The sequence below is a fragment of the Taeniopygia guttata genome, chromosome 1A (genome assembly GCF_048771995.1).
Source record: "Taeniopygia guttata chromosome 1A, bTaeGut7.mat, whole genome shotgun sequence".
In the NCBI taxonomy this organism is placed as follows: domain Eukaryota; kingdom Metazoa; phylum Chordata; class Aves; order Passeriformes; family Estrildidae; genus Taeniopygia; species Taeniopygia guttata.
The window spans coordinates 3,491,197-3,509,225 of record NC_133025.1 but is presented as its reverse complement, the minus strand read 5'-3'; the positions used below and the strand labels follow the sequence as shown (position 1 = coordinate 3,509,225).

Genomic DNA, 18,029 nt, shown 5'->3' with positions numbered 1-18,029 from the left:
AAAATCTTCCCTCGGGGTAAAATACCAGCTTGCTGCTCGGATCATGTGCTTTTTGTTTGCTATTTTCAAGTCGTTAGGTACGCACACACGCAGGAAGAAAACGGCGCAGAAGAACGCGCGGCACCAGCGCACCTCTGGTGTTTTAAAGGAGGTGTGTGAGGAAAGAGGATTATTCCCACAGCAGCTAGAATCAATCAGGAACACTGAGAGAAAAATGCAGAAGAAGAGAAAAAACTCCAAAGAAGCAGAGTAGAAAGCAGAGGCATGTAGAAAGATAATCCTTCCCAACTGTGCTGTGCCTGCTGAAAGCCAAAATACTGCTGCCCCGAAACCTCCTGCAGAGAGAGGGGCTCACGGGTATTTTGTCTTTTAAAATGGTTTTTCCCCCCCCCCAAGCCAATGGAAACTCTATCCTGACTCGGATTATAACAGGATGTGATTTGTGGAATAATAGACAAAGGGATGTTTTTTGAAAAGTATGACCAGAAGAACAATTTGCTATGCTGTTTGAAAAAAAAATGCCAGTTTGATAAATGCCATGAGCCCATCAGGCTCTATAAAGTTTATTTCTATATATTTATATAGAACAGTAAGATTTAAGGTTCAGACTGGATATTGGGAAAAAAATCTTGGCTATAAGGGTGGGGAGGCCCTGGCACAGGGTGTCCAGAGAAGCTGTGGCTGGCCCTGGAAGTGACCAAGGCCAGGCTGGATGGGGCTTGGAGCAACCTGGGATAGTGGAAGGAGAGTTGGAATTAGGTATCTTTAAAGTTCCTCCCAGTCCAAACCACCATTTGACTCTATGACCAACAATCAGAAATTTTAGCAAGGGCATTACCCAGTGTTATCATAGGTACTTTTCTTTTTCTTAGGTACTTCAGCTCTGAACAGATGCTGAAGTTAAATGCAGAGACCTAAAATCCAGATGCCAAAGGAAGACACAGGAAAGAATGCTGAACAGGCTGCTTGTTTTAGAGAAAAATGTTAAATTAGCTCTTCTTGAGCTCCACTGGGATTAACAGACAGGGAAGGTGAGGTTTCCTGTACATGCTGATGAACTTCATGCAGTAAGTGACAGTGTCACCTTCTCCTTTGCTTCTGGCCATGAATTCCTCCCACCATCAGCACCAGCAGCCCTGTAGTCATGTCATGGGATGGAGCAGCTCTAATTTCCCAAGAGAAAAGAAATGGAGAAGAAAAAGCCACTTTTTCAAACCAGCTCAGCAAATTGAGCTGTTCAGTTTGGATCACTCCAAGGCCACTTGGTCATCAGGGATAGTCATGGAAGGAGCTGACCTTGAAACCACACATGAAACCTGCAGAGCAGGTACCTTCTGCTCACACTGAAACACCAAGGGCAAAACGCCATCCAGCAATCACTGCAACCCAAAGCCATGCCCACAGAAGACAAAATTGTCACCTTGAAAGATTATCCCACTGGTTAAGAGCTCACCTGGGAGGTTGGGCACTTCTCCCAGGGCTGGGCTGATCCCACCTCCTGCAAGTCCCTGAACCAGCGGGCTTCAAGCAGAGCTTGGGCTGAAGCTGCTTTTCTGCCCTCCTGCTGGAGCTGGGCCAGCTCACAGAGGAATTCAAAACTCACAAAGCCATAAAGAGAAAGCCCTGGAGGGCAAGTATGACTCCATGAGAAAGAGACTCCCAGGAGTAGGGGCAGAGCCCTATATTCTGGTCTCTCCTCCAGGAATTGCTCATGCCTACTGCATGGAAGATTAGATAAAATGTATACATAGCTCCTTATACTAAAGCTTCAAAAATACATCCTATGAGCTATGTAAACACACCTCAGAGCCAGTGAGAGCTCTGCCCTAACAGGAGAACAGCATATTCCTACCTGTACTCTTGGAAGTATTTTTATACTTGGTGGATAAAAGTAAATCAAAGAGCAAAGCTGAGATCTTCCCAGGCATGACTCACCTCTGCCAACCTCATGTTTTGGCAATAAAGCTGCAGGTACGCTCTCACCTGAGCCTGTAACAACACGTCATGTGGGGAATTTCTGTAGCCACTTGGGTTCTAATTCAGGTGCCCAAACTTTGGTGAGCAGTGAGAACCGCCTGCTAGTGTCCATTTGCTGCACCAGGAACATCTGCAGTCCCAGCAGGACACAACAGCACTGCCTAGAGCTGTCCCAGTTTAGCAGCAGAAATAAATCCAATTCTGGATGCCCCATCCCTGGAAATGTTCCAGGGCACACTGGACAGGGCTTGGAGCAACCTGGTCCAGTGGAAAGTGTCCCTGCCCACGGCAGGGTGATGGAATTGGATGTTCTTTAGGTCCCTTCCCACCCAAGCCATTCTGTGATTTTGTGATGTGATAAGGAAGCAAAGGGATGAGACAGCAGAGATCACCACACACAACACTACCCTGAAAATGCACTGATTGAAGTGGCTTCCATTCATACCTCATGCTGCTGGAAAACATGCATTTTTATTGCCTCAATTATACCTTTTTTTTTAGATGTTGGTGCTGCCATCCCAGTAGAGTGATGGAAGAGGAAGACTCCTCACTCCTCTTTTCCAAGTCCAATTTTGAGCTCACCATTTCCTACGCAAACTTTAGCTGCAAACTCTGGATAGCTATGGGCCATAAAAAGCCTTGAAAATTTACAAAACAAACAACAGCCTGTGAACTTCCACATGGGAATCCCTCAGGTATCAGTAAAAATCAACACTACCAAAACACTACCCAGACCTAAAACATCAAGCACCTGGTACAAGACATCACACTACACACCTGTGCATTCAGTTTTGTGAAGTGTTTTCCTTACATGCAATTTATGGCTCGTGTTTCTGTGGCTACTATTTATAACAAAGGCAGTTTTTCTGGTTAATTTTTGATACTTTGTCTGTTTGTTTTTTTTTTAAATCCAGACCTTCATTAACTACCGCAATGAACAATACTCTGCTTTAAAGACAGACTGCTGCTCCACCTGCCTCCATGTACTGTCTTTTTTTTTTTTTGGCTCAAGATTAACAACCAAAAGCATAGAAAAACATCACCTTTGCAACATATAATTTAGATTCTTTCAATCATATTAGATGACATTCTCAAAGCTGCCACTAAAAGGAGATACTGCATGCATGACCAACTCAGCATATTCTATGATTCTGTGACTATATGTAAAAAAAAAAAATCAGGTTTCAAAGTATGTTTTGTTCAATTTTTTTGGGTGAAAACCATCCCTGTGCACTGCATCAATGGTAAAAGCTCGTTTCCCAAATCAGATGATTTTCAAGAGCAGCACTTTCCCTGTCCCACAGGTGGATACACAGCAGGGAACTCAAGATCTAAGACTCCTCAAACAGGGCCTGCTTGGGATTTTTCAGTAAATGGAACTGCTCCACTGTGATCCTGAGGAAATCTGATCTGCTGCTTCAATACAGGTTTAACAGTTAACAATTTAGCGGCAATAAAAATCTGTAACTTCCTTTCTTTTCATCTGAAGTGATAAGAAAACAATGATTTTTTTTTTCTCCTTTTGGAAAAAAAAAAATCCCTCCTGAGAACATTCTGATAAGGTTACGGTTAAATAAATGATTTTTCAGGAGATACGCAGTTAATTTACAAAAATACTTGGCAAAAAAAATCTATCTTTGAATATCTAATTCATGTAACGTTCTCTTTTATTTGTTTAATTCAAGTAAAATATTTTCCTCCACCCTTTCCTTTTCATAGGCTTTTCACACCCACATAACAACCAAGTGACTCTTCCCTGACCTGGCCTCCCACGCCTTTTGGTACAACTGCTCTTGAGTTCTTCTCCCAAGATCCAAAGGAAGCACTTAAGGAAGGGGAAAGAAACCCAGTACAATGCTGAACCTTCCTTTTTCCTTTTTTTTTTTTTTTTTTTTTTTTCATTGAACCACTGGGTTTATTTGCTGTTCCACAGGGATGTGCGGTGCATGGAGAGCCTCCTGCATGGCTGTTTTGGAATAAAAAAGGGAAAAAATATCTCTGAGTGCTCTCTGTAAGTGCCAGCACAAGTGGGTTTGGGATGGCAAGGTGTCCTGGGGTCACCATCCAGGGAAATAACAGCAGCAGTGGATCTCTCCCTTTATGGAGAACCTGCAATTCCTACAGCTGCTGTTTGGAGAAGACACGTCACAGAGCAACACCAAGTCAAGAATCACTATTCTGCTTTTCCCATTTTCTAATCATCTCAGCATTACAAGAGCTCCAGTAGCCCGTATCAGCATCCTCTCTAAATGGAAAATAACAGTCTAAATGCTGGTAAAGCACCAAAGGGAAGTTAAATATCACTGCCCTCATTTCATCGACAACTAAAAATAAACTACTTGCCCAAGAAGCTCCCCCCTCCAAAGAATTCCTCCCAAATACAGAGACAGAGTCGACAGCAGATTCAGGGAGCACAACTTCTAGCCCCAGCTCTGTCAGCCAATGTGATTCCTTCCAGCCAATAGTATGTTAATGATTTGGGGTGTTTTTTGAGAAACCACTAATTGATATCTTTTTTCCCTTGGCATTTTACAGAGCCACTCAAAAATAACATAGTTTCTATTTTGGGCATATTTTAGGGAAAGTATCATTAGATTTAATTCCAGGGATGAACATCTGATTTTCATGTGAAATTCTAGAAGACCAGAGCCTTGTTCATTCAGTGTAACAGGGAAATTACAGCTTAGCCATGACTCTGGGGTGATGTGACTCCAAAGCTGGAGCTCTGGCCCATCCCCCTTTGCTCAGTACCAATATCAGCAGAGGTTTGTAGGTGAAAGGTGGGAGGAGAAAGCAGTTTCAAATTGCTTCTGTCAGCCTGATCAAGAAAGTTTTCCCCTCATTCACAGACTCCTAACCTGTGGCAGGGCAGCCAGTGCTTTCTGCAAAAGCTCCAGCGGGGAAAAAAAATATGAAAGCACCTCTTTAAAGAGCTGCTGAAGGGCTTTCTCTCAATCCCATTTAGCCAGATACCATCTCAGCACTGAAAATAAGCACATAAACTTACCAATGCAATATCAGGAGAAGCATCAGAAATAAAGTTCAGGTGTTACTCAGCCGTCAGCACCTCAGCTCCTCCCTGGCACCAAGTAAATCCCACAGCAGCAGGTACCAGAACTGCCTCTCCTCTGCTGCTCACACCCGAATGCTCACAGCCGGGCTCTGAATCTGCCACCAACAAAAGAAACCACAGGAAGACTGCTCCCCTAATGCTTCAGAACTGAGTCAGTGGGTCAACAATTCCTTCGGTTTAGGAGCCAGACCAATTCCCTTAAACACCCCTTCTTTTCTTTCTTTTTTTTTTTTTTTTTTCCTGATGGAGAAGCCAACTGTCTCCTGCCAGTGGCAGCCCATCTGCTTCCAGAACAGAACCAAACCACTCCAAACCACCACCTCGTTTTGGCACAGGCATCCGTCCTGACGCAACTCTATTTTGTCTCCCACGTCTGGGAAAAGCCATGAGAAAATACTTACAATGGAAAAGGCAGCTGGGAGAAGAGCTCCGTGTGCACCTTGCGCAGGCTGTGCCGGCTCGCACCCACGCTCCCATCCTCTCCCATGCCTGGCATGGAGTGGCACAAAGGAGAGCACCTCATGTGTCCCCACACGGTTCCCCTGGTGTGCCCGGTTCCGTGCAGGAATATCCCGGGTGTGCATTTCAGGAGCGGTGCCTGAACAAAGAGAAAGCTCCGGAGCTGCTATCCCTCTTCCCTACCCATGACTCAAAACCGTCTGGTTGAAAATTGGTTTCGTAATAACCCTTTAGTACCACCTACTCACATCACAGAGCGATTCTTGCAGCAAATGCACAGGAAATCACCAATGAGTGCCAATGGAGCTACTATTCCAAGAACCAGCTCTTTCGGTTATTCCTTCATCACTTGGAAACCGAGATGCTTTTACTTTCCCTATTGCACAGGGTGTAGGTTTTTTTTTTTTAAGATGAGCCTTTAACTATGATCCTATAAAATACTTTGTTGATAAATCACCAGCTGAAAACTTGCCCACTGTATTTAAAAAAAAAAGAGAGAGAGAGAAAGAATTTCACAATAGTCGTTCCAGAAAATACAGTAACTCCTTTCTGGAAATAACTCACTGGACAAATCAAGCGGGGAGAATTAATTTTTGGAGACAGTCTGCATCCTGCAGAGCACACAGAGGCGGTGTCGCCAGCCACGTGCCTTTGTGACCGCCAACAGCAGACCCCTGACTCACCCAACCACGAGATGAGTCGCTATGAATGAGTTTCCTCTTCTTCCACGCTCCCCAGGGGTGCTCTGTGCCACTGGCATATCCTGAGCCTAATCCCGACTTTGATGGAAATTCCAAAACTCATCTGGGAAGGCTGTGGCCACCAGCTAAACGACGTGGCCATCTGCTCTTTCCTGCTTTGAGTCACCTGTCAGCAATACAAAAGGAAATTACTCAGCAGCGAGCACGTGGAAGGCTCCACTACAGCCTCTGCTGTACCCCTTACGGGAATGCAACATTCTGGAGCACTGGGATCACCCTGAAAGGAAAGTGTTACGTCCTGTAGCACTCCCATTCAAAAAAAAAGTGAAATCTGGTTTAAAATAAAGATAAAAATGAATGCCAGGAGTGTGGGGAGAGTGCAGTTCAGCTGGGTTCTCAGTGCCAGCATCACAGAGACTGCCACGGAACGGGGGACAAAAATAAAAAAGACATTTCACAAACACGAGACCTTCACTGTGCGTGACAAGAAAAATAATTAAAACAACTGAGAGAACTAATCTGTGGCTGCTTAGGAAGTTAACTCTTCGAAGGAAGTGATTAAGAGAACAAAAGCAAAGTGTTATGTTTATCAAACAAATGAACTTAACCCATGGAGAGGGCTTACTCCTGTGAGTAAAGGTGGAGTATCATCACAGCCCTCCCTGCAGGCATCAGTTCACACTGGGCTGGGATCTTAGTGAATATTAATTAATTATTATTTCAAAGAACTAAGTCTTATTAGAAATACGAAGCACAGCTTTGCCAAAACACCAAATACTAGCAGAAAGGCAGCCACAATGTCCCGTGCCTCTTTACAAAATCCCCTTGGATCTGATGCCTATTCAGGACAAAATTCCCAAGTATTTTCCTCAGAAGACCTGATTAACCACTTAAAACGTTCACAAATTCAGTCCCAGTAACAGACATTTTTTTGTTTCATCACACATTACACAGCACACAAATTCAGCCCTGTGAAACAAGGCTCCCAACTTGCCCCAAAAAAAGCAAGCGACAAATACGAGACAGTTACTACAAATGCTGCTTTGAATCTCCAGGAATTTCACAAAAATTAATTAATACTAAAGATCTAATTGTCTAACCTGCTTCTGCATGCAGAAAGAGCCAGACCTGGTGCCTCTACAAGGGGAGGAGGGAAGCGTTTCTTGTTCCTGTTTCGTACTTGACTTTTTTCCTGCGCAGGAGATGATCTAATTATCCAACGTGTCAGTATATTGCTTCACCCTTCCTCGTGTGTCTCTTTACATTAACATATTTTAACAATTCAGCTCATTAGGAAGGAGGCGAGGAACAAAATGGCAAATTATCCTTAAAAATCAATCACAAAGGCAGAAGTCTGTCCATGTTTTGCCCTGTACCTCTCCAAAACTCTACCGGAGCACACAGCCAACGATGCTGAATGTGAACGGGTCACAAACCTCCCCAAATCTCACATCCTCACGCTGCTCTGATGGAAGTGTACCTGTTGAAGACAGGAGCCTGATGGGTGAGCTGTTCAAGGGAGTGATTTTGGGTGCTGCCCAATTAGAAGGGAAAGAAACTCCCAAATGCCAGCCCCTTATTGTTCCCAACCGTGCTGATGCTCAGCTGCAGGCACTGTGGCTTCGAGGGGGCTGGTGGATCTCATGTATAATAATTGAGGATGGGTGATGAAAGCAAGCCATCAAACCACATAAAGCTGCTACCCATCGCCTTGAAATGGATCTGAAAAACCCTGAAATCCAAATATAACATGGACAGCACCTACATTTGCATATGTAGGATGCCAGCCGAAGTTTCCGAGCCTTTTTATCAAATGCCTTTTTTTTACAGCCATTCAACACCCAGCCCTGCCAGCAGGCACGGATTTGAGAGGTGATCTTGCTTTTTAAACCTTCCCCCAAATTCCTACAACAGGTTTAGCCTGAGCAGAGTCCCCATGGCACACAGTAAAACCACGGGATCTCGGGAAACGTTTCTTCAGCAAGTTTTGTGTATAATAGCAGTGCCTATATATAAACGTGTTTACGGCTATTCCCAAAGAAGAGCCTGTTCTGAAGCAGCTCCTTTATTGTGATCGAACACGCTGGATTCATTCCCAGTTTTAAGGCTTATATAAGGCCTTCAAGGAAACAGAAACTTATTTTGTACAAAATCATGCCAGTATAGTAGTAGGTGCAACGGAATTATTCTGTTACACATTAAGTTTTACTAATAAAAGACCTGCATTGCCGTCATAAAGCCAAGTGCTGCTTCCCACTAGCACAAACAAATATTTCCTGCCAGGTACATCCACTCTGACTAATAAATAACACAGCTCTCTGAACTGAGGGCTGCAGCATAAACATGTTAGATTATCCCTGTGGCCTGTTAGGAGGGAGCACAGCCCGGCGTGCTTGCAGGGATGGCTCACTCCAAAAACCCTCGAGGATGCAGCACAGGTCAGGCCATCTCACAGGTTTGGTTCCCACATCCCCATGCAGGCTTCTGGCACTGCTCCAGCAAAATCCACACATCCCAGGATGATCAGGGAGTTAAATCAATCCAAATTCAAATTGTCATTGGGACAAAAAAGCTGGATATGTGACTAGGTCTTAAAACTCAAGCTCTTGTACTCATAATAAAACCACTAAATTGGTAATAAGTATCAGGAGCCTTAAAATGAAAAATACCACCAAAACCCAACAAACCAACAAAAAAACCCCACTTGACAGAAATGACAGGTTGTGATTAACATCTTATGGTGGCTGCAGAGAATCTGCTTGGGCAGAACACATCTATGCCTGACGTGGGCTAGGAGGACAGTGCAGGTCCCTGAGTGGCACAGGCAGCACAGACACAGTCAGGGAGACAGAAACACCCACTCCAGTGCTATTTAGGTGTCTACATCCAAATAAACAAATAAATCAGTCTCCACTGGATTAGCACACGCTCTCTGCACAGCACTTCATTGATAGCACCAAGGCTTTTTCCCCACGGTCACGTCCCATTTTGTGTCAGCTCAAGGACTAAACCAGATCAAAACTAAACCTTCTCTTGCTTAAGATTAAATTATTACAGGACTGACCTTGCAGATACCTTGGCCCAGCTTTTCAGAGGGGTTCACAACCCAGCACTGAGGTTCAGCACAAAGCACAGCACTAACATTCTCTTTAGGAAAGAGATGCTACTCACCCTTCTGCATCCTCCCATTGCAAAGTCTCTTTCCTGGGAAGTGGGAGACTTGTATTCTCTATTCTCCTTCTATGCCCACAGCCTGGCACTGACACTGATGCTAATTTTGATACCACACATTTATAAGCAGAGTAGTGACCTCTTACCCCTCCTTCTGAAACACGCCGCTGCTCCGGAATCACATCAAATATTCAAAATGGGATGAATGACCCTTACCCTACAGAGAAAAAGACTTCTCAGGGCATTTGGAAGTCTATGTTTTCATTCATTTTCTTAATTCCCTTTCTGTGTTTTATCCAAGCTGTTTAAGCAGACTCCGAGTCAGGACACCATTTAATATTGCCGTACCTTTTTCTTCCCACTCCACTTGCTAGGAATTCGGAGATTCTTAACTCTTCTTATTCATTCTACAGGTGTCTGCTGTATTATTTTAGGTCTGCAGTTCCGGGGTTGGCAGTTTTTTAGACTGCATTTCATGGGCCTGCACACAAGCTATGTTCACAAATACATTCTGGAGCTGTAGAAGCTGACAGGAGTGGCTGAATTCTGACCCTGGCATGGAAAGGATGACGTGAGGGGCAGGCGAAGCAAGATGAAATTGCTCTCCTGACTTACTCTGGTAGCTACAACAGATGGATCACATAATCCAATGCAAACAGCAAGCAAGTTTCTTGGTAATGAGAGAAAAGGACACGATGACCTCTAGGTAAAAATCCTGGGAACAGCAAGCACACATAAACATCAACCTGAGCAACTTTAATTCTGTGCCAGAGCCTGAACTGAAGATAACAGCAAAGGCAAACACCCAAGACAGATTTAATTCAGGCTGTAATTTACTGCATGAACATGCCAAAATTGTGGTACAAACCTCATGCCTTTTAACACTCCTCATTGTAAGCCTATTCTTATCTTGGTGATGAATGTAGGATTTTAGAAAGTTTTTTGTTTGCTTTTTTTCCAAGACTCTTGCAATTTTGGTGCTCTCTTCTTTAGCCGGGAGGAAGCTGGAAGTACTTCAGGTTATGAGGTGGGGTGGAATATGTCCTAGAACTGATCCACAAACACAGGGCATCTCATGACAGGGTGCTGATAATGAATTGTTGCATGGACACAGACAAGAACATTAGTCTTACCTCCCTCTCCCCTCCTCCCCAGTAAAGGGTATCTTAATTTACGATTTACTTTGTTTGCAAAGTTGATTCAGCTCCTCCAATGGGAAGCAACAGCAGCATGAACTGTGATTTCTTGGTATGAAGGTACAGCTCTCTCAGCACATGCTTTAAATAACAGACTAAAAAACTCCCTGTTCCTTCTTCTGATTAAGAAATCCTTGAACAGCTCAGTTCCCCAGCACTCAGAAACCCCGACAGGGTAGCAGGGGCCATAAACACTCATTTTCTGCCCCAAACATGGGAACACTTCAGAAATAATGAGCATTTGGAGGAGGGTGGATTTTTGGGGGGGATTTCCTTTATTTTGAGAGCTCCAAACTCATACCACTAGATGGCACGTTTGAAACTCTTGGCATCTCAGTGAAATCACAAGTCTCTGCTCGGCATCACTGTGCTTATCCCCTCCTGGGATGGAAAAGTACAGGTAAAATGATGTCTCAGGAGCCAAAGAACCGGGACAGGCAGACAATGGCATGGAAAAATGTGCTTGCTTGGGAAGCAGCGTCTGCCAGCCAGCCAGCTGAGGGAGGGACTGCCAGGGAGAGCTGAGCTCCAGCACTTCCAGCTCCCATCTTGGTGTGGCCTTGGTAAATCTCTTCATGTCTTGGGAGAGTATCTGAATGACACAGGGAGCTGAGACAAGAGGAAAATGGCAAAGGAGGGTGAGAGTTGATCCTTTGGATGCACAACGCCACGTTCCGCCGTGAGCCGAGCAACGCTCTGCTCTCTGCACATCCTTGAGAGGTCAGCAGACCAAAAACCATCCACAACCCCTCCAACACATCACTGGCACGAACTGATGGCAGGGAGACATTCAGGACACCACCAAACAACAGGGGAAAATGCAGCCAACCCACAGCATCCCATGCAAGATATGACTTTTCCAGAAACGTCAAGCACCTCCCGCCCCACAGACCTCCACGACAGATAAGCAAACACACAGCAGCCCATGACACTGAGTCACAGCCTCATGAGCAAGCCACCTCTTGTGCAGGACACGTTTTGGAGTGTACCTAGATGTGCCCCGGTGTACTGGCCTTGGCAGGGATGCCAGAGCCTGGCAGCACCACTTCCTTAAGGCTTCTGGCTCGCTCTTGCTGCCAGTTCCTTAATTTAACTCAACCCACTTAGAAAGTGCATTAGCACAAGCATGTACCAACATTCCAAGCAAGTAACATTCCCTCAAAGAAGAACAAGTCGGTTCAGCGCCGCCGTAACGATCGCGGGCGCTCGGAGCTGGTACTTGTCATGGCATTGCACCCCACATTCCCTCCGTGGGCAATTTCAATAGAAGGGGATTAACAATTTACTATGAGCACTTCAACATCTGACTCAGTCTTTGGAATGGGCACTCGTGTCAATGGAAAAAAAAAAACAAAATACAAAAAAAACCCTATCAATTTGAGCTGGAGAAGGAGGGAGATGTTGACAGACCCCCCAAAAGGGCAAGGACAAGAAGAAGAGTGCTTCTTGTCTGGGTGGAAGAAAACATACCATCTTCCTTCTTCCAAACAAGAACAGCTCAGCCCCAGAACTGCAGCAAAAAAAAACCCCAACAAAAGTTTTCCTTATGTAAGATTTAATGCTGAAGTGCACAAAGTGCCCTCACCACCATCACCCTCACTAAAGAACCAAAATACATTCCTGAGGCAGCACAAGAAAGCTTTGCCATAGCACCATCCATGCTACACTCTTCAGGAATTCTGCTCTTCTCTGACCCATCAGCTTGGCACTACTTTGTGTATTTACATGCTCCTGTATACACAGTATGGACCTGCTGGGCAAATACTCCTCAAAACACCCCAGAGTACACTTGTGGGTCGATGTCTGCAGGCTCTGCCAGCAAGTCTGTAGACATCAACACGTGGCTGTAGCATCTTGCTGAAATATTCCAGCAAGACCTCTAACTTCAATGGACAAACAACTCAAGAGGACAAACAACTCAAGAGGATTCAATTTCAAATATAATGATGCAATAATCTCACCTGAGTCTTTCCATCCCTCTAACCATCCCTCACTCTACTGGTGGATACTGCTGAACCTCTCACAAGTAGGAACAGACCATGGTGCCTTGACTGCTTTTAAATGAAGACCACAGGTACTCAAACAGACAGGCAAATTCTTCAGTGTAAATACAAACCCCACTGCAAAATTCTGTGTGGGGGTAGAAATGGTGAATCATCTATACATGAAAATCCTTGGAATTCTCGTTCAGATCTCCCTCCTAATGAACCACTCAATACACTGCATCCCAACTGAAAGCAAAGAAAATACTTCATGGGTGGGATTATTCTCACTTCTGTTTAAATACCTGCAGCACAGATGTTGGTATCTCAGTTAGTCACAGGGAATTCCTTTAAAGTCAGTGCAAAGAAACTGTCACTTGCATGACATGATTCATCTGACTTATTCCAGGCAGTTATTTGGGATGTTTTCCCTCTCAGAAGGGAAGCCAGGAACGTCACAGCCCTGTCAGATGAGTTACAGTGATACCGAATTCTCAAATGCTTTAAGCTAATGTAAAAAAAAAAAAAAAAAAAAAAAAAAAAAAAATTAAAGGAACTTTTAGATAATGATTTGTGGCATGAACTTTTATATACTCATTTAAATGGAAAACTGTAAGTAAGAGTGTTGCCCATCTAGAGTTTTTACTGGCCCAGAACACAGAGATGGACAAAGAACTTTGGGCAATGTGAAAGTAACTGATCCATTCCCCTCTTAAAAGAATTCATTTGAAAGCAAACACAGTAACCTAAAGAGCAGACAGTGGATTTCATCACGCAATACCCTTTTACGTTAACAGAAGGATTTTTATGAGGAAGGAGGAATAAACTTGTGGTTAATGGCAAGATGTTCAAAGTGCACTGCTACCTCTAGACTGTATTTTTCACTACTGTCTCCGCCTCAGTGTCACACATATTATGTTTATTGCTCGGATTTACATTTTCAGAGAGGACACAGCCAGGGAAAGAAGTACTGGGAGGAAGATGAGGCGTTTTTCTCTCTAGCATCAAGAGCTGAACCCCCCCTTGCATGGAAAAGTTGACTGCAAAGAGGATGGATCTCATGGACAGTCACAAGGACATGGCTATTAATGAGCAGAGCTGAAACTCATGACATTGCTCCGGCCTCTGCAGCACGGCTGCATTTGATGTCCCTTATCTGGAAACTCCCTGGCCACTCAGCCTTGTTCTAAACGTAAGGAGAATAAGCACCAGAGTTTCCTTAACCTTGCTGACCTTGCTGCTCTCCTCGTAACCTCACTGACCTTGCTGCTCTCCTCCTCAGCAGACAGCCAGAAGCATAGAAACAGCTTTCTGAAGAACTGGAGGGACCACAGGGATCACCTTCTGTGGAAGTCGATTGCGTGTCCCGGGGTGTCACTGGCCTGGCCATGCCCTCCTCAGTCTGTCCGAGCTCCCCATGCCAGGACTGGCCTCTGAGGCACCACACTTGCTGGGAGCAAGACAGTTTTATCATTTCTGAGCTCACTCCTGCAGGTGCAGAAGCAGAAATGAAAAAGTAATTCAGACATTCACACAATGGTTTGGGTCGGAAGGAACCTTAAATCTCACCTGATTCCAGCCCACTGCCATGGGCAGGGACACCTTCCACTATCCCAGGTTGTTCCAAGCCCTGTCCAACCTTACTTAGAACACTTCCAGGGATGGGAGAAGCCACAGCTTCCCTAGGCAACCTGTGCCAGGGCCTCACCAGCCTCACAGTGAATAATTTCTTCCTAATAGCTAATCTAACTCTGCCCTCTGTCAATTTAAAGCCATCCCCCCTTTCAATACATGCCCTTGTCAAAAGTCCCTCTCCAGCTTTTCAGTTCTCTTTTTATTTATCTCCCATCTACAAAAACAGACCCACTCCACTCTCACCAAAGCTCATAACTAAATTACTGTATTATGGTAGATTAGCAGCTTCTTCTGAAAAACCTGCCTGGCTGCCAGGGAAAGTCACCATCCTCGGTCAAAGAGCATCCAACAATTAATAAACTTCATTTAGCTGCCACCAAATGATGTCACCGAGAGCAAAGTACAACAACAGAAGTGACAGCCAGGCGGGACACAAGCTTTTCCCAAGTATTGTTTGGGCAAGGAGCGAACAAACCCCTCGTTGTTGGTGTGCCCGTGGAAGCGGATGGCACACACACAGATACCTACGTGTCTCCCAGCACATACTGGGAGATGCTCGGGCAAATTTATCACTGGGAGAGAACATCACCTCCAACAGACTGCAAGCTGAATCATGTAAATTTGGGTAAAGAGAATCCCATTAAAGAAGCAAAATTAATGCTAAGTGTATCAGATGAAAGAGTTCACTTCCACAGCCAGCGCCTGAGTGCAAATTCAAGCTACTTCGAAGATATTCAGGTCATTCAGACAATTATTTTAAAATGGCAGAGAAAGACAGCCTGATGATCCATGTATGGCAACAGGAGCCAGAAGCTCTGAATCATTCATAACAACACTTAGCAGCTCTATCATCTGCAGATCTCAAAGCCACTCCACAAAATGGATATGAATCGCTGGCACCCAGCTGTGGCTCCTCTGCAGTGGGTTGGCATCGCAGGGCTGCACTGGGAGGCTTGGAGAGCACCAGGGTGCTTTCCAAACAGCAGGCAGTAATTACAGCTTCTGTCCCTGTTTATCCACCTACCTACCTGCAATTCTCATTTAGCATTCCCATGGCTGACATTCCTGCAGCTGTACCCCATCTCCCTCCCTTCACTTAATTCTGTGAATTCTCTCACAAATCTCACTTTTCAGAACTTAAAAAAAAATTTTTAAAAATTGTGTTTTATCCCACCCCAAACAGCCACATGGATTCAGCAGATTCCTCAGCACCTGTTGTACCTGAGAGAGATCTTTCATGCTATCCTTGTACTGATGAACAACAGAGCTGAGCCAAATACACCTTTCCCATCCCTACATCCTTGTGTTTTTCCTCACTCAGACTGTTAAGACTGAAACCTTTTAATTAAGATTTAATTTGCAAAATTCAGGAGGCGAATGCACAGAGAAAGTAAGTGGCGTGCTGAAATAACAGGATGACTCTCCAAGATAAAACCAGGCTCCACATCGCCTGAGTCCTGGCCTCCCACCTGATCCAGTCAGGGCTGCTACACCCAGTTTGAACATTTACCTGGAGGTTGCACAAGATTCCTATAAACTGTCTGGGCCCCAACACCCCTCTGTTAATGCCAACAGCTGTTTCCCGGGGCAGAAGAGGACGTCTGAAGGGGTATTTGCCTTTTAACTGAAGAACATTTTGTTAGCACTGCTATTACCCATCACTGTTTCTGTGGCTGTATCTGTTACAGGTTAGAAACAGGTTCCTGCTTCCACACTGCCTTTATCCACCCCATTCCTGCTGTGTCTGTGTGCCAAATAACAGGGCTATCAGCTGCTGCAAGCTCCTGTCCATGGAAGATCTGAGGTACAGCATGCTGGAACCTTAAGCAGATGTAAAGCACACTGTCCTGCAGATAAAACTCCATACAACACACTTCCCAGAACAAGAGATGCAACTAAACTGAAAAATAGGAAGAAAAAAGTTGCTACTAAAACCCTGTTAATTTTTGCTGGGTATGAAAAACTCAAGACACCCAAAGTTTCTTCTGCACTGTTCATCCCTCAGTCAGTTTTCCTACACATTAGAAGCCCAACTTAAACCAACACCTAAGAATATTATTTTATAAAGCCTTTGCTTTGCAGTCCACTTTTACTCACGACCACTACAGTGTAGGATTAAAACCTTACATTCTCTCAGATGCTCCCTTTTGACTCTATCTGCCCTGACAACTACATCATAATTCAGTTTTTGATATTCTCTTTCTTTCCCCTCCCATGATGGGCTGATGGAAAGAGAAGTAAAACTTTTCTGCAGGTTGAGCCTGAATTAGGAGTGACAAAGATTTTAGTAAAACTGGGAAATGACAGGTTGTACAGGAAATCATGGACTAAACGCATTGGGATAAATAAGATTTTTATCTTGTAAATCTGCTTTGGGGAGTGGGGTCGTCATTTTTCTATAAAGATTTTTCTCTCACCTTCTGGGAGTTCTCTGTAGCATAGAGTTGTTGCCTTGTAAATGTGTTTGAGATACTTCTCCCAGCACTGCAAACATCATATAATGGAACTACAGGAACTTCAAAGGAAGTGGCTGCTTAGGGCAAAGCTGAAAACATTTATTGTCACCCAGACACGCTTTTATCAACTTGCTCAGGCAGAGTCATTTGTGATACACTTTCCCCCGACGTGCCTTCAAAGAGAAGCGAAGCTGCTTCCCCTCAACACTGAGCTCCTGAAAAAAACATTTCCTGGTCAAGCCCAGCTCGTGCCAAGATATTTCTTGGACGAGCCGTAGTGCCAAGCAGTGCCGAGACCTGCAGCTCACCGATTTTAAGGACTGATTTGAACAAGCACAACTTCCTGATTTACAAAGGGGTTTATCTGAACGCCTCTTCTTCCAAATGTGCTGGATATTTCTAAGATTTGTCATATAATTTCTTCCCTCAGTACACGTACCCACGTCCCTCCACTGGCTTCAGCCAGTATCTAGGAATTAACTCTCTCCTTAGCTCCATCAGTTACACAAAAAAAGCCTTCCACTTATTTTCAGGTCCAACATTTGTGTCAAATTATTTTCACCTCAAATATCATTTAAATTCAGCAATAATGGTCCCCACTCTTAAATGGGATTACTCAGACTCCAAAGTCAGTCCACTACATCTAATCATGAAGTCAGAAAATCCTATTTTTTAGAAGACATATAATATTTTGATAATTATTTTATTGTTGTTCCTTCTGTTCATAGAGGAATTTCAGAAGTAACTGTTACTAAAAATTAAGGCCTCGGTGCACAAGATCCTAATTTCATGTGGATTACTGACCTGCATAAAACAGTTTGCTAGATAAGGACCTATCAGATCTCCACTTCTTTCCAGTAGGAAACACAGCTCTGCTGAACAGGGGAACTCACATGTCCTCCTGCCCTTCACACTCTCCCAATTCTGCATAACTCTGCCTCTGTTTGCAGCCATCCCACTGCCCAAATCCTCCCCAGAGCAGGGTCCAAGCCTGGATTAGGAATGAAGATGGGGAAAAGGACCCCAGTACTGGCATCACTTAATGGATTAGTTAAACCCATTTCTGGTAATCGACGAAAATCATTACAGGGATCATCAGTTAAAATAAGTTCATTATTTCTGTGCCTGATCTTCCCTTTATCCTCTGTGCCTCCATCTCCCAAAAACACCTGCTTTTTGGAAATCAGTTCTTTCCACAGCATTTGGTGGCCTTTATTCTGCCAGGTCTTTTTCCCCACAATGATTAAATAATCACTACTACTTCTAAAATTTCATTTGCAGCAACATTACCAGGTAAATGCCAGAGAAAGCTTATCCTACTCTGAGTAGGAGGTTGGCCTGGAGACCTCATGAAGTCCCTTCCAATTTAAATTGTTCTG

At 44.3% G+C, this 18,029-nt stretch overlaps 1 long non-coding RNA gene across 1 annotated transcript in view; it reads right to left on the bottom strand.

Moving 5' to 3' along the window:
- Nucleotides 1-8,950, bottom strand: part of LOC140680629 (uncharacterized) — a 28,342-nt gene extending 19,392 nt beyond the window's left edge. The window contains exon 1 of the long non-coding RNA XR_012051988.1: nucleotides 4,985-8,950. This is a non-coding gene — a long non-coding RNA (uncharacterized lncRNA). The remainder of the gene's footprint in view (nucleotides 1-4,984) is intronic.
- Nucleotides 8,951-18,029: the final 9,079 nt, after the last annotated feature.